At 37.5% G+C, this 15186-nt stretch overlaps 1 long non-coding RNA gene across 1 annotated transcript; it reads right to left on the minus strand.

Annotated features, from left to right (window-relative positions):
- Positions 1-11082: 11082 nt before the first annotated feature.
- On the minus strand, positions 11083-13733 carry LOC110871344. The gene is made up of 3 exons (XR_002553665.2): positions 13602-13733; positions 11919-12460; positions 11083-11255 (listed from the first exon to the last, which is right to left on the minus strand). It is a non-coding gene; the product is annotated as an uncharacterized LOC110871344 (long non-coding RNA).
- Between the last annotated feature and the right edge of the window lie 1453 nt (positions 13734-15186).

Raw genomic sequence — 15186 nt, forward strand, 5'->3', positions numbered from 1 at the left:
AAATATATAGGTGAAAAGATAAATATTCGACAAAAATTGTGCTTATAGTTAAAAAAAAAAGCAGTAAAAGGGAGACTAGTTTTGTTTTGAAAATTGTTCACAATAATACATGAGTATAAGGCTATAGGTATACTTTCACACCCTTAACTATACGTAGGCGCCACATCACCTACTTAACCCTCTTTTACTTCACTTTACACTAAGGAAATAGTTTAACTCTCATTAACGCCCCTTAAATTAATATATATATATATATATATATATATATATATATAGGGTAAGGATCCTGTAAAAAGTGCTCAAAGTGTAAGAAGTGTGAGAAGTGTATTATAACACTATATATAATACTATATAACACCATATAAACACCGTATAACAATATGTAACACCATATAATACCATATAACACTATGTAACACTATATATCATTATATAACAAATATAACACTATACATCTATCATAGACATGCTATCAGACAACCTATAGTGTTATATTTGTTATATAATGATATATACTGTTACATAATGTTATATGGTATTATATGGTGTTACATATTGTTATACGGTGTTTATATGGTGTTATATAGTATTATATATAGTGTTATAATACACTTCTCACACTTCTTACACTTTGAGCACTTTTTACAGGATCCTCTACCTATATATATATATATATATATATACACATATATAGCATGTTGTGTGCATGCAAATTTTGCAATGCATGATTCCCAACCTCTCTCTCCTAGTTAACTTCTTAACATGTGATGCTTTTAATGTCTTTTAACACCCTTCAGGAGCGGTACAACAGATGTTAACGGATACCAACTAGGATTAACACATATGAGTGTTAGAGTATACCAGGTGGCCTAAAGTAGATAGCGAAAGAATTTTCCGTATTTTATAGCTATAAAAAGTATAATTTAACTTGCATATATATTAATATTAATTAATTCATAAATATACTAAAATAAAATACAATTATTTTTTTGTAAGTTTCTCTAATTTTGTAACATGAAAATTACACTATAAGTAGTGATTATTTTAAGGGGAGGACATAGGATTCTTGAGAGTTGCAGGGTTGGAAGTAGTTTGTTTGTGGCAGTGCACGTTGGCCCAGTGACAAACACAGTTTGTGAATCGCAACAAAAACTAATGGAAAAGGCTGCTCAAATTATATAAAGAATCTTGTGCACATATGGTGGAATAATGAATGCTTATGTTTTTAAATAATATTTAATACAATTTTCTTATATTTAATTTAAGTTTTATTGATGAATATATCGTTTTCTGGAATGATATGTATGAAAATAAAATATTACTTTATATGTATTTTATTTATTGGTTTAGTTTCTAATGATAATTGCCCATATTTAATATTATATTATCTTATTAGATGAACACATGATTTATGATGTGGTTAAAAAAATTGTGTACATAGTATTGGGACTTAAAGCAATAGTGTATTCGGATTCGGGATTCGTCTAGGTGGTGGTTAGCGTCATTCTTTATCTTCTCGGGGCTAAAGCGGAGGTTGTAAACGCAAGAAACCCATCAGAAGGTCAATGAGGTTGGAGTTTTGTAAACTCTTTGATGCTCAACTCATCACATATCAAGAAGTATAAAAAACCATCATGTGTAAGTAAATATATATGATGCATATAAAAAGTTGTTGAGGTCTATGTAAGATTAAATATATTATGTTTAATATTTAATCTATAGCCATCTTAATCATTTACATTATAGAGATCAAAATATATTAGAACCTATTATTAATTAGTTGGTAATTGTTGATGGACCATACTACCCTTAGTAACTAATTAGGTTTCCTCCTGTGTGCTTATATAAGGAGAATAAGGTGGAGGTTTAAGGGTTACTCAGTTTCACAATTCACACCCCATAAGCCATAACATCATCACGAAACCTCCTCTCCTAAACCGATACCCTTCTCGGTTTCTAAGTCACCATCATCAGTCAGCACCCTAAGGAGGAACCAAATCAAGATGACAGGCATGTCGAACTCTCTCACTGGATTCTCCTCTGCACTATCTGCTGTCACAGGTATGATTTATTTGTTTTCCTTCATGCACAAACAGAACTGAACCAACATGTGGTATCAGAGCATATGTTGATTAGTCAGTTCTGTTTTCGTATCCATAATTCTGGGATTGAAACTTGGAAAACGGAATTTTTTGAAACCGTATGAACATGACAGCCGATTTCGAGTTCATCAAGTTTGCGACTCGAGATCTCTGTTTTTCGATGAAAAGGTCATTTATTTGTTCACCGAATTAACTGGATTATAATTTTAGCCGAAATCTGTTTAGTAAAATTATTAAAATTCAGGTTTCGGGTTCCAGAATTTTATTTTTTATGATTAGGGTTCATCATGTTTATGTGAAAATTCGAATATTCTGTTATGTTTTGGAATATGATTTGGATTATTAAGTGTTTTTCCTGATTTTGATCTAATTTTGTCCTCTAAATTTTTTAGAAAACTGTTAAAAGATAAAGAGATTTAAATTTCGAAATCAGTTAACAGAATTAGATCAGCTTAAACAGGAAAGGATATCTTTTAATCCCTTAGATTTCGAATTTTCGGTTATGATATCACAATTACAGCTGTTAACGAGGTTGCTACTCGCAACCATGAGGTTGCTACTCGCAACCACGAGGTTGCTACTCGAGACCACGAGGTTGCTACTCGCAACCATAATGTCATTAGTCGAGACCATGAGGTTGCTACTCGCAACCATAACGTCATGACTCGCAACCATGAGGTTGCTACTCGCAACCATAACGTCATTAGTCGCAATCATGAGGTTGCTACTCGCAACCAGAATGTCATCACTCGCAACCGTAGTTGCGACTCGCAACCATAACGTGATTAGTCGAAACCGTAGTTGCGACTCGCAACCATAACGTGATTAGTCGAAACCGTAGTTGCGACTCGCAACCATAACGTGATTAGTCGAAACCGTAGTTGCGACTCGCAACCATAACGTGATTAGTCGAAACCGTAGTTGCGACTCGCAACCATAACGTGACTAGTCGAAACCGTAGTTGCGACTCGTAACCACAACGTGACTAGCCGAAACCGTAGTTGCGACTCGCAACCATAACGTCATTAGTCGAAATCGTGGTTGCGACTCGCAATCTCATTATTTTAAGCTGTTTAAATGTGAACTAAGGAAAAATTTTTGCTATTAAATAAATGGTTTTGTAATTTACTTAGTTAATTAATCAGAATCAGATAATGTAATGTTTTACAAAACCAGAAATAGCTTAACTTGAATGAGCTTTTGATATATCATTTCTGGCCAAAGCTGACTTGATACATCTACTTATCATTCAAGTATTACGAAAGCTATGCTAAGTGTGCATCATAAGCATGAATGTTTTAATATCTGGCCAAAGCTGATTTAATTCTTTCATAGATGGCATACTTAGCAAGTGCATAACTAAAGTGATTGTTTCAATTTCTGGCCAAAGCTGATTTGTTACAACCACTTTGCACATATGCTTAAATGATTACACTTCTGGCCAAAGCTGTTTTGTTTTCGTTTAAGTAGAATTTTTAGTTAAGTCTATTATTTTGATGTTAGTAATAGACATTATCACAGCTTCATTATGTAAAATGGTCATTATTTTGCCTGCCTTAGTTTAACGTGCCCATAGATCACATTAGTTTTTCTTCCTTAGTATCATAACTTGCTCATCTTATTTCCACTATCAGCACCCAACTGCGGGATTCCACCTTTGACTGGTGATAACTTTGCTGCTTGGAAGGATGCTCTCATGCTTACTCTCGGATTGCTTGATTTCGATTATGCTCTAAGAGAGAAAAAGCCAGCGGACCTTACCACTCAAAGTACTGCTGCTGAGCAGTTAACTCATGAAAAGTGGACTAGGTGTAACCGCATGTCTCTCATGTTTATGAAGCAATCCATAAGCAATGCAATCAGGGGAGCTATTCCTGATTCTGAAGATGCTAAAACCTACTTGGAGCATGTGGAGGCTCAGTTCAAAGGGACGTCTAAGGCGCACGCTAGTACTCTTATTCTCAAGCTGGTGACAACTAAGTATGATGGGAGGAGCGGCATTCGCGAGCACATCATGATGATGAATGACATGGCCAATAAGCTGAAGGGGCTGGAAATGGAAATCAGTGATGGTTTCCTTGTTCATTTCATCATTACTTCGCTTCCTTCTTCTTTTGAAGCATTCAAGATCAACTACAACACTCAGAAGGAAAAATGGACGATGAGTGAGCTGGTCGCCATGTGCGTACAGGAGGAGGAGCGTATGAGGATGGATCGCCATACTGATGTTGCCAACTTTACTACCTCCAATCCTAAGAAAAGGAAGCACAATTATCAGAGGAAGGATGCTTCTAAAGTCCATAAGTCTAATCCTAACTCTAATGCAAGTGCACCTTCCAGCACAATTATCAGAGGAAGGATGCTTCAAAACCAAGACAACGCTGAACCCGATAATCTACTCAGGAGGTCATCCAGGCAGAGAAGGCCTCCTAATTGGGATGATTATGTTACCTACCTGACTGAAATGGATCCCGGAAAGCTCAATGATCCTATCTCTTACAATGAAGCCATTAGCAGTGATCAGTCTTCTGAATGGAATAAAGCAATGATTGATGAGCTTGATTCCATGAAGAAAAATGACGTTTGGGATTTGGTAGAATTACCCAACGGAGTCAAACCCGTAGGATGCAAATGGGTGTTCAAAACAAAACTGGATCCGAATGGTAACGTTGAACGCTACAAAGCGAGATTGGTTGCAAAGGGCTACACTCAGAAAGAGGGAATTGATTATCAAGAGACGTTTTCACCTGTCTCTCGTAAAGATTCATTAAGGATCGTCATGGCCCTAGTAGCTCATTTCGACTTAGAGCTGCATCAGATGGACGTTAAAACCGCTTTCCTTAACGGAGACTTGGACGAAGATGTTTACATGAAGCAACCTGAAGGCTTTGAGCCTGAAGGTCAGGAGCATCTAGTCTGTAAGCTGAAGAAATCCATTTACGGGTTAAAACAAGCATCACGTCAGTGGTACCTCAAGTTTGATGAAGTCATGAAGAAGCAAGGTTTTATGAAGAATCAAGTGGATCAATGCACCTACCTCAAGATGAGTGGGAGCAACTTTACTATACTTGTCCTTTACGTTGACGACATTCTATTGGCAAGTAATAGTTTAGACATGTTGCATGAGTCGAAGCGGTTACTCTCGCATAACTTCGACATGAAGGATCTCGGAGATGCGTCTTACGTCATTGGCATCGAAATTCACCGAGATAGAAACAAAGGGATCTTAGGATTGTCCCAAAGGGCCTACATAGATCGTGTCCTTACACGATATAACATGCAACAGTGCAAACCCTCCATCGCTCCAGTAGTTAAGGGAGATGTTTTCGGTTCGTTTCAGTGTCCGACAACAGAGGTTGAGAAGGAGCAAATGAGCCAGATACCTTATGCATCAGTAGTCGGGAGCTTGATGTATGCTCAAGTCTGTACTCGTCCAGATATCGCTTATATTGCTGGAATGCTAGGCCGTTATCAGACTAATCCTGGCCTAGATCACTGGAAAGCAGCTAAGAAGGTACTTCGATATCTGCAAGGGACGAAAGACTATAAGCTGACTTATAGAAGAAGTGATCATTTAGAAGTGGTGGGCTATTCTGATTCTGACTTTGCCAAATGCAAAGATGACAAGAAATCCACTTCGGGCTATATCTTTATGTTAGCAGGCGGCCCTATCTCTTGGAAGAGTCATAAACAACAGTTGACCACAACTTCCACAATGATGGCAGAGTACATTGCTGTCTATAATGCAACCTGTCATGGAATGTTGATTAGAAATCTGGTCACTGGACTCAAAATAGTTAATTCCATTTCTAGACCATTGAAGCTTTACTGTGATAATTCAGCTGCCGTTAGTTTCTCGAACAGTAACAGTTCGACTGGAGCTGGTTTATATCTCGATACGAAATATCTATTTGTACGTGAACGTGTTGAGGAAAATAATCTTTGTATCGAGTATATTAGTACTAAGGATATGCTTGCGGATCCGATGACTAAAGGTCTCCCTCCTAAGGTTTATGAAGAACATGTTCGTAATATGGGATTATGTAAAGACCTTATTTGAGCATATTGTACTAGCTTATGTTTTATGTTTAATGAAATTTCCTCAAGTTTGATTTTGTATGTCTATTAGAATATGTTCAACCGGTATAATGGCATATAGACAAATAAAAGTTACAAATCAAACAAAGGGCTTATGCGTATTTTGATCATAACGACTAGGTTTTAAATTAAGGCTATAGTATGATTAATGGGGGTCCTGAGTCGCATAATGATTCAACGGCTGTATTTCTCTGCTATAGTACTTGTTTAAGGCTAAAATGAGTGTTAACTCCTGATCAGGCTTATCTAATACTCATAGTAAATGATTACTCGGCTAAGTGGGAGAATGTAAGATTAAATATATTATGTTTAATATTTAATCTATAGCCATCTTAATCATTTACATTATAGAGATCAAAATATATTAGAACCTATTATTAATTAGTTGGTAATTGTTGATGGACCATATTACCCTTAGTAACTAATTAGGTTTCCTCCTGGGTGCTTATATAAGGAGAATAAGGTGGAGGTTTAAGGGTTACTCAGTTTCACAATTCACACCCCATAAGCCATAACATCATCACGAAACCTCCTCTCCTAAACCGATACCCTTCTCGGTTTCTAAGTCACCATCATCAGTCAGCACCCTAAGGAGGAACCAAATCAAGATGACAGGCATGTCGAACTCTCTCACTGGATTCTCCTCTGCACTATCTGCTGTCACAGGTATGATTTATTTGTTTTCCTTCATGCACAAACAGAACTGAACCAACAGTCTATGTATGAGCCAAGTAGGAGAGTCTCGAAAGAGAGAAGACTCAATATGGAGGGTTATGTTCACTTAGGGACAAATAGGCTAATTTCTAATAGGCTTGAATGGTGTGACTCAACTCAATCAAAGGCACTATACACCAAAAGTGGATATACCCTATGTGATCCGTTTTAGAGCTCTCACATCATTTTCATTATTTATATTTATATAATTTAACTAAAAACATCATTCTTTTTTACTTTTGTTTATATTTTAAAACAGCTCACATCCGATTCTCCAGTTCTATCCATATCTTATTCACATACACTTATTTTAAAGTGAACGTCAATTCGAGTCCATGTGGTACTTCAACTGTCACTTCGAGTCCTTACTTCTAAAATTCGTCAGCTTAAGTCCCCCGGCTTTTCAATTGACATCAATTTACCCCTGCCGTATAACGCCGTTAAATTGCACCGTTAACGATTAACAATTGAAGGACAAAATGGTTAATTCATCCTAATTACTTAATCACATTAATTTCGAACCCCCCTTCTTAACCCCATCAAATCATCCGTCTCTCATTTCACACACACCTTCCAACCTCTACACTTCAACCACCAACCGACGATCATCGCTCACCAGTCACCGGACCTCCCCTGCACTTGTTCACTGTCGCAGTTTGAGACCAATATGTTGTTAAGATCCATGATCATGAATGCATCCATTACAGGTGTAATGTGTTAATCTAGGTTTACTTTGGTTGAATGATTTTGGTTTAATTTAGTGTTAACTGGGTTTACTTTGGTTCAGTGTGTTGATTTCAGTATAATGTGTTAACATAGGTTTACTTTGGTTCAATGTGTTGATTTGTATTTACTTTGGTTGAATGTGTTACAATAATTACGAATTAAATCCTCCATGTTGACTGATTTTTTGTAGTTGAAGTGAGAGTCAACTTGACCCTCACACACGTGGTGCTTCACGTGGTTGTGTTGCTAAGTGGTTAATGAAGGATATCCGTGGTACAATTTTACTTTTATTTTATGAACCCGGTTCATATTAAATATGTGTTTATTTTGTCACAAAGATTTAGTCAAAACATTTTTGACAAATAAGAATGCATGTAGAAATAGGTTATTCAAAAAAATCTTTAACTAGCTAAAAACATATACACATTTTAGGCAACAGAAGCGAATGTAGCAAAATAACACGAACATTTTATACCAAGGAGCACCCGTAATGGAACAAGATCACCAACATGCAAACACGAAATAAAACATCAACCATAAGGGGTTTAGATATACCTTCGGTTAGTGAATAAACGGTTGAGATACCGAGGTTCAACGAACGAGTGCTAGTTACACGAACGAGAGATACGCGAATGGGTCAATGGCGGCGGAGGTGGCCGGGGTCTGGTGGCGGCGGCAGCCGGCGGTCCGGGCCGGCGAGCTCTTGGCCGGTTGGGCTCTTGGTCAGTTATGGGTGTAGAGAGAGTTTTGTTAAATTCTTGTGTTCTTTTCTCAAAACAAGACCCACATTTATATAGGCCATGGACAACTTGTATACTCGCCAAGTGTCAAGACATGCAAAATTGCATGTGTTTTGATTGGCCACAAGTTAGGTGGATGACAAGTGGTGAGAAGATTCCTTGCATGTAATTCCATTGGCTGAAATCTAGGTGCTCGCCAAATGGCGATGCAAGAGAATTCTTGTCCCACCCGATTTACGAACCCGTCTCTTAGTTCAATACCCGCGTATCGTTCGTAGTTACCAGTTAAATCAGTTAAGTGGATTTTAGTTTGTTGACCACGGTGTAACTCTTACGGGTCAAGACCCGGTCGGCAGCGTTGACTTATTGAACCGGACATAAATATCCAACAGCTCCCACATGGACGGTCTCTGATAAGATCTCAACGCAGACAGCCAGCGGTGCTCTAGCTACACATAGTTGCCCCCAACAGGTCATGACACTTTAAAGTCACTAACCAAGGTATCTTCCCTTCAGCAACGGCTTGCTACTTGAGACAATAGACTTATGGCAATCGTTGTCATCTATCCTTTCTGTAAAAGACATCAATTGAACAATGAGACATGGATCAGATTCAATCTCACATGGCGTTCAATCATTATTGTTTTCGTTTACAGAATCAAAGTGGTCCAATCAAACACACAGTAAGTTTGGGTAAGGCCTTACACTTCACCAGTTTGAATCAACGAGGGCGCCCAGATGTCTAACTGTTACATATAATGTAAGAGTACAGAATTCCATCTTGACTACATACAACTCCGACTGAACTTCAGAACCACTCCCAACCAATGCCTTTATGACTGGCAGTTACGCGACAGCGGTTGACACTGATCAAAGAATAGTCTTTAGTAAAAGAAAGTTCTAGTATGTATCTCAGGTCAGAGGATACTAAATGAGTATGCCCAAATCAAAACATCTTATGACTAAGATCCATGAAGATGATTTGATGCGAGTTACATCCAGCGTCATTCACAATGAGGCCTGTGAATTTGGAAGTCAACTCCTTGAGTCCAAAATCAGAATAGTCTTAATTCAGAGTCGTTCCCACGAGTCTGACCGACTACGGATAATTTAGAATACAAGATTCATGGATTAAACGTATCAAATTTGAACACAGTTGTAGGATTCAAGAATTGCATTTAACTAGTAAATCAAAATGAATACAGGAATACAATTGTTTGATGTTCGTACATCCAAATACTAAATTAAAACATTTCACTAGCTAATCTAAGCCCAATAGCGTCCATATGACGGTCATGTTTCTCTTGAGTCATTGGCTTAGTAAACGGGTCAGCGAAGTTTTGATCTGTGTCAATTTTGCTTATAACGATGTCTCCATGTTCCACAATCTCACGTATGTAGTGAAACTTTCTCAAAATGTGCTTGGCTTTGTGATGTGATCTAGGCTCCTTGGCTTGAGCAATAGCACCTGTGTTATCACAAAATATCTGGATGGTTTTCATGATACTTGGAACCACATCGAGATCAGTTATGAACTTCTTCATCCAAGCAGCTTCCTTTGCGGCATCCGATGCGACAATGTACTCAGATTCCATGGTAGAATCAGCTAGAACACTCTACTTGGAGCTTTTCCATGAGACAGCTCCTCCGTTGAGAGTGAACACGAAACCCGTTTGTGAGCGAGAGGTATCTCGATCAGTTTGAAAACTAGCATCAGTGTAACATTTTACAGTGAGCTCCTCATTGACTCCTCCAAATATCAAGAACATATCCTTTGTCCTTCTCAAGTACTTAAGGATGTTCTTAACTGCAGTCCAGTGGGCAATCCCAGGGCTCTGCTGGTAACGGTTGGTCATGCTCAAAGCATACGAGACGTCTGGTCGAGTACATACCATAGCATACATGATAGAACCAATCGCTGAGGCATATGGAACTGCTTCCATTTGCTTTATCTCACGCTCCTCAGAGGGAGCTTGTGATTTGTCCAAAACGGTTCCTTTAGTCATTGGAACACATCCTTTCTTGGAGTTTTCCATCTTGAAGCGTCTCATTACTTGATCTATGTATGTGCTCTGAGTTAGCCCAAGAAGTCGCTTAGATCTATTCCTATAGATCATGATTCCTAGAATGTAAGCGGCTTCTCCAAGATCCTTCATAGCGAAGCAAGATCCCAACCAATGTTTAATCTCCTTAAGCATGGGGATGTTGTTTCCAATGATCAATATATCATCTACATACAAGATGAGAAATGATATAGCACTCCCACTAGCCTTTCTGTAAACACAAGGTTCATCTTCGTTCTTGACAAAACCAAACTCTTTGACTTTCTGGTCAAAACGAAGATTCCAGCTTCGAGATGCTTGCTTGAGTCCATAAATGGACTTGTTTAGCTTACATACCCTAATAGGATGTTTTGGATCGATAAAACCGTCAGGTTGAACCATATAAACATCTTCGGAAAGATGTCCATTAAGAAAGGCGGTTTTAACATCCATTTGCCAAATTTCGTAATCATAGTACACAGCTATGGCAATTAATATCCTGATCGATTTGATCATAGCAACGGGTGAGAATGTTTCATCATAGTCAATACCTTGAGTTTGAGTGAAACCTTTCTTAGCCGTGCTTTATGTAACATCCGTCTCAATTTAACATGTTTGTAACCTTAATTATGCATTTTATATGAAAAATGTGACTTTCTAAAAACTTTGTCAAGTCAGAGTTCATACGTGTTTAAAGTAAACAAAATATAGTTCCAAATGTTTACATAGTTCACTTAAAACGAAAACAACATAAGTCATTGCGGAAGCTTCATTTGACATGTGTTCGGTTCCCTTGATTGCTTGATCGTCTTCCGGATGCTTGCTATACTCACCTATGATCAAAACCAACTTAAAAGTTAGTTTTGACAGCTTATAAACATGTATAAATAAGTTCGAATATCAAATAATGATAATCAAAATAAAATTTCCAAAATCATGCCTCCCGCGTGTCGCGGAAGGCAACCTTTAATCTGTCGCGAGTCGCGACACCTGTCGCGTGTCGCGCCCCAATTGAGGGACCCTAGGGAGACTAATTTCCAGCAGGTCCGTTTCTGAACCTGCATTTTCTGCCCAGCTCAATTATTCAACAAAAATCGAACTTTAAACGGCCATATCTTTTTATCTACTAGTCCGTTTTAGGCGATTCTTTTTCCTATGCGTTCGAAATTTAATTCTCCATCTTATGGAGTTAAAACCTGACATTCCACTAGTTCAAAAATTCAGATTTCAAGCTCTCGGCTCGAAATCTCTTTTAACACTTTTGACCCGTTTCATGATTCCTTAAACCACTTTCACCCATCATTTTGCTACATTAAAGTATCTACTTTTATTTCGTAATCTTAGTACTAGTTCCTAAACAACCTCTAAGGGTCGTTTGCCCGGTTTACCCATCAAGGGCTTTTTGGTCAATTTTAATCCTTCATTTTACGACGAAGGACTTTCGCTAATATTTGACCGAGAATATCGCTTTTAACAAAAATTCTAAATATGCATACCTGGCTTGAGTCATAGGATTGACCCGTTTAAATATCTTTCACTATTAGTTTCTAATTAATACCAACGCGAACCGTATGATATTTCCTGTAATCACAAAACTCAACAAGCGATTATCAATTAATATTGTCAAATGATCTCGCCAATGTCATTTGACCCGTTTAGTCCGAACAACCCTTTTCTGTTATGAGATGATATCTAGTTACCATCTCGCCCTTTTACCCATTCCAGTTTACACCATAACGTAGTGTTTCAAAATTTCTTATTAGTTCATCGTCATATGACTAATTTACCAATTTACCCTTTTTGCCATTGTTTATGATTTCTCACCATTGCACTAGTTCCGACTCATATTATTTGCGTTGGAACATTATAACTCTATTACTAACTTTTCCTTATTCATTTTCAATACACACAACTGATGTATACTAAAAAGGGTGTAAGCTTTTACTTACCTCGCATCCAAATTACGCTTTCCTTTTCGTACTTGCTCCATTTGACCCGCTTCATTCCCAAGCCTCCATCTAGCTTGTCAAGAGTCAAACTATCATCATAATTCACAAGGTGGTTAGATTAGTCATTATAACCACGACTATTCCACCTTACGTATTTTCTATGTCAAAACTACTATTCGACTCCGTCCATGGTTAGTTTAACTTTTCAAAGGTTAATTACCCTTAATTATATGATATGTGCATATAAGCTAAATCGACTTCATAATTAAAATTTGTATTACCCCACATTACACGTAATTAGTCGAACTAGGAAATTACGCGTTTGATTCATAATTTCAACATATGAACATTGTGGGCATAATTTATAACATCAACAATCAAGTTTCGTATCACTGAAAATAGGCTGTTTTTGGTGACCTGTTTAACCTGTTTACAAGTCTTCAAAAATTATGATTTTTTTATGTGGCGTACCTATCAGAGGGTTAGACCTTGTGTTAAAATTTCACGATCTAACTCTTTACCAAAAATTCGTAAAAATTCATCTACTAAGCTGCAATCAGATTCGTCACTTCTGACTGCAGCTTACGGAAAAATTCATTAAAAATTTCTCGTTTATCCGATTGACGAAATTCCAATTGGCGATTCTTCTAATCACTTAATACTTTCTACAGTAAGAATTTGAGATCATAACTCAATTCCTAAATTGAGTTATGACATTCGTAATGGGCTGCAAATTCTGCCAGAAAATGCAGCTTGAACCTTTGATACGGAAAAATTCATAAAACGCTCAATTTTCATCGAAAAAATGCGATTCCAGTGGGGTTTTAAAGATATTTCCTGGAATTACATTTTAGACTCAAGAAACAAACGTTTTTGTCATGTTTTGTCCACGTTATAGCCAATACAAGTCGGCTGTAAATTCTGATCAGAAGCTGTTTGAATTCAGCTTTCAATCGAAACATGTTTATGACATTATAGCACTATTTTTAGCCATCAAAAACCCTAAAAACATCACATTACACGAATTTAGCATCATCACACTTATCACCTTCAATGGTGATCATGAATTCACAAGATTTAGACCTAATTTCATCATATGCTTGTCTAGGGTTTACTCCTAGACACTACAATGTTCCTATTTCATCATATAACGAACATGCAACCATCTAATTCGAATTCTCTAAGTTCATCCAGAAATTTAGATGGAAATTTTCTACAAAATTTACATACCTTATGACCCTTTTTCAGAGGAGATCACCAATCTATGCTCAGATTTTGTTTTAGAACCGATTTTTGCCTTCAATTTGTGAGATTTGTTGAGTTTAGGGTTTGAGGAATCCTGTGTCGCCCCTCTGTGTTTGATCGAACCAGACATACTGGTTTTAATTTTTTTTATTGTTTTAATTATTATTAATTTCAAACTTAACAACTTTGGTCCCCCATCTATTATTTGGTTCATTATTAACTAGGTCACAATCTAATTATTTTTAACAATATTCCCACTAATTAACTATGTTAAATGTTCCTAGTTAACTTAGTGGGTTCGGGAAATTTATGATTAAGTTTATTTTAAGTCCCGTTAACTCGGGCCTCTTATAAACTTATTTCCTTAAAAGCTTTTATTCACTTGTATTTAATATTAGGATTATTTATTTAAATCCTAATATTTACCGGGTTACTTTTACCCGTCTTTTAGTATTAATGGGGTTTAATTACCAAACCCGTTTTCGGGGTGTTACACTTTATAGGTTTGTATATTTCCATGCATGTCGGTTTTTCTCTTGAAAACCCATTTGCTCCCTACTGCCCGAGATTGGGGGGGGGGGGGTAGCTCAACCAAGTCCTAGACTTGATTGTCACGCATGGATTACATCTCGGCTTTCATGGCCTCTAGCCATTTCGCAGAATCTGGATTAGAAATAGCAGATTTGTAACTAGTAGGCTCGTCATCAGACTCGGCTACTGTCAGGACTTCTGAACCCTCAACATGCCAAAGGTATCTATCGGGTTCTTTACGAGTCCTGATGCTCCTGCGAAGGCTTGTGTTTGGGTCTGATTCAGTATCTACAATTTGTTGTGATTCAGACGTTCTGACCTTGTCAACGGTTGTTTGTAGTCCTTGAACTTCTTCAAGATCTACTAAGTTACTTCCAGTTCCTCGACTAAGAAGTTCATCTTCAAGGAACCTTTTAGCCTTCCTTTTGATGGAAATCGTATTTGCATCAGGATGGTAGAAGTAATAACCGTATTGGTTATAGTATCCGACGAAAACAACCTTTTCGCCTCGAGGGTCGAGCTTGTCATCAGAGTCACTTGTGATGTAAGCATCACACCCCCATACTCTTAGGTAACTCAAATTCGGCTTATGCCCATGCCATATCTCATACAGAGTTTTGTTTACCTTTTTGGTCGGCGCTAGATTTACGAGTCGAGCAGCAGTCATAAGAGCAAAACCGCAAAAGGAGTGAGGTAAATTTGTTCTACACATCATCGATCGAATCATATTTAGTAGGGTTCGATTTCTCCTTTCACATACGCCATTAAGTTGGGGTGTGCCTGGTGGAGTGGGTTGTGAAACTATTCCACGTTCCTTTAGATGATCGAGAAATTCCAAGCTGAGGTATTCACCGCCTCGATCTGAGCGAAGCATTTTAATCTTTCAATTAAGTTGGTTTTCAACTTCGTTTTGAAACTCTTTGAACTTTTCAAAAGTTTCATGCTTATGCTTCATGAGATAGACATAAGCATATCGACTATAGTCATCGATGAACGTAACGAAGTATCTCTCGTGATTCCTAGTCATGGTTCTAAAAGG

This window comes from Helianthus annuus, chromosome 8 (assembly GCF_002127325.2).
Source record: "Helianthus annuus cultivar XRQ/B chromosome 8, HanXRQr2.0-SUNRISE, whole genome shotgun sequence".
NCBI classification, from domain to species: Eukaryota; Viridiplantae; Streptophyta; class Magnoliopsida; order Asterales; family Asteraceae; genus Helianthus; species Helianthus annuus.